At 42.0% G+C, this 2,635-nt stretch overlaps 1 pseudogene; it reads left to right on the top strand.

Annotated features, from left to right (window-relative positions):
* Positions 1 to 992: 992 nt before the first annotated feature.
* LOC138957319 (uncharacterized) overlaps positions 993 to 2,635 on the top strand; it is a 2,367-nt pseudogene continuing 724 nt past the window's right edge.

The raw sequence follows: 2,635 nt of genomic DNA, 5'->3' as shown, positions 1-2,635 counted from the left end.
TATACGCTCAACTTACCCATTCACACATGGACATTCGACCACGCTCCACTTACACATTCTTATACGCTCCACTTACACATTCACACATGGGCATTCTTATATGCTCCACTTACACATTCCCACATGGACATTCGACTACGCCCACTTTCACATTCCCACATGGACATCTTTAAAGCACTGCGCTTACATATTCTCGCACGAAGGAAAGGAGGAGAGGGGATAACTGTAATGGGCATGCCATATTCAGAAACTTCATCTTTGAAACAATCATTACTTCATCTTTTAAAACTATTAATAAAATATTTCAAAAAAATTATCAACCTATTTTTGTGTTGTTGCAATTTCAAGACATAGAAATGTGTACAGAATCGCTCCAAATGAACATTCCTACAGATTGCAAAGCTGAACAAGCCTGTAATACCCTCCCCCACCCCCCAATTATTTTTTTGAATAAAATTGTATGTGTACTTTTTTTTCAGAGCAACACTGTAAAAAATTCCCATGCAATGGAGCTGGAGGGGGCTACAAAGGGGACTTGCTGTCATGAAACGTGACCTCAGCATCAGTCACCTTGTGACAGACAGGCATGTCCAAATCAAGAGCTACATGGTAAGAAAGAGCCTGACATCAAGCACCACTTTGACATTTGGCACATGGCAAAAGGCAGGAACACATTGTTATATGTACATCTTATTTATTTTTTGATGATATAAATCTCTGACAAAATTTATATTTAAGACACAAAGTTGTTGGTCACAAACAGATTCAGAAAACATGTCAAATACAGTCCCACCCCCCAACATGTCCAAGAAAAGTATTTTCTCCCTTCCATTTCAACTAAATTATCTAACTGTCTTTGTGTCAAACAGGCGTCGGAAAGAAGCTGGAGGCTGCGAGCCACAAAGCTGGCTACGGTGCTCTTAGCCTGTGGTCAAAGAGCATAAAAAATCACCTATACCACTGCTCACAGTCTACCGAGGAGAGTGCTACGCGGGTGGAAGAGATCAAGGCCAAGTGGATGTCCATAGCCAATCACATCAGCAACCAGCATCATGGGCATGGAGACCTTTTCCCTCACTGCCTCCATGGTGACTTGACTGATGAACCACGAGCCTGGATCACAAAAGGTAAAACAAATTCCAGTCATCAGAGCTTCAAAATAACCTCATAACCTGTCTTTATATGTGAACAGTGGTACTATTACCTTGAATCAGTGTTTATCAACCATATAAACTCTTGTCTACAGACACCCCAGTTCACCGTTCTCTGGAAGGAGTTATTAAAAGCCCATATCTCCTCCGAGATATTGGGCAGCTGTCTCCCGACGTTCAGACAGCGCACCTGGAAGCATACCACAGTGTGATCAACCACTTTGCACCGAAGATGCTCCACTTTACCTTTCCTGTTATGCAAGCAAAGTGAGTGCTGTCTTTCAATTTTATTGTTTGGCAAATATTTCTTTCCCTGTAGTATGACAATAAATAAGCTTCATATGGTGGACCTTTTTTTTCTCTTTCTGCTGTTCTTTTATACTGCCCTTGTTTTTTGCAGAATCTAATTGGCAGCAATGCACACCAACACAAATGCGGGGAGGGAGCAAGCAACCACAGAGGAAGGCGAACTGAGGTGGAAGATTGCCAGGGGAGGGAGCAAGCAACCACAGAGGAAGGTGAACTGAGGTGGAAGATTGCCAGGCCAAGGGCAAACAAGGGACAACCAACTGCAAAACCTGTCAAGGAAACTATTACTCGCTGTAAGAATATTCACAACTCAAGGCTACTTTTCCTTCAGTTCTAAAGTATGCAAGTTTGTAGATGCTACTATGAAGTAAATCTCAACAGCGGCAAAATATCCAATTTTTAATCACTGCTCACAGTTTACATATCTCTAGTAATGTAAGCATCCAGATATTTGTTTATTTCTGAGAAAAAAAAATGAAAGGTAAAAATCTGGTCTTCATAATTTGAAAATGTTGCTGTTTCCCATGTTTTAAATCTTGTGCTTGATTTTGTACATAGGCTCTCCTCTCCTCATGTTTTGAAGTCAACCTTTATTTCTCTGTTGCACATTAGGTTACCTGAATGAGCTGTTTGAAGAGGTGGTCACGCTGCGACTGGCCTATGGCAGCTATGAGAAGGCTCTGCGAGCACAAAGGGATTATCACGGAACGGTGCCAGAGACCCTAAGTGCTACTGCGGTGCCTGTCGACAAAGCCAACGTTGTAGCCAAGCAGCGTCGACGACTCAATTGGCGACCGACAATACATTAGATTACCTCCACCTGTCCCAAGAAAGGCGAAACGGTCCGAAGAGGATGTTAAACTTTAAAAGTCAAGTCACTGGAATCATAAAGCTTAGGCTAGGATGAAGGAATCTTATGATGAACAGAAAAAGTTAACAGATGTACTTACACTTTAGACAGCATATTTGAAACCTGTGTAGATCTGCGAAGGAAACTGGTCCCTCACAGTGGCAACAACGCAGGCAGGCAAAATCTTCCTGTTTTTCCTGCCCGTAGTGTGCCAGACCCATCGCACAAAACTGCTGTACGCAACATGCCGATATGTCCTGGAAAGATACGAGCAACCGTTAGAAGGAAGTATGAAGTTTTCAAACAGTAAATTAAAAATAATAAT

This window comes from Littorina saxatilis, unplaced genomic scaffold (assembly GCF_037325665.1).
Source record: "Littorina saxatilis isolate snail1 unplaced genomic scaffold, US_GU_Lsax_2.0 scaffold_372, whole genome shotgun sequence".
NCBI lineage: Eukaryota > Metazoa > Mollusca > Gastropoda > Littorinimorpha > Littorinidae > Littorina > Littorina saxatilis.
This window is presented reverse-complemented; position numbering and strand designations above follow the sequence as displayed.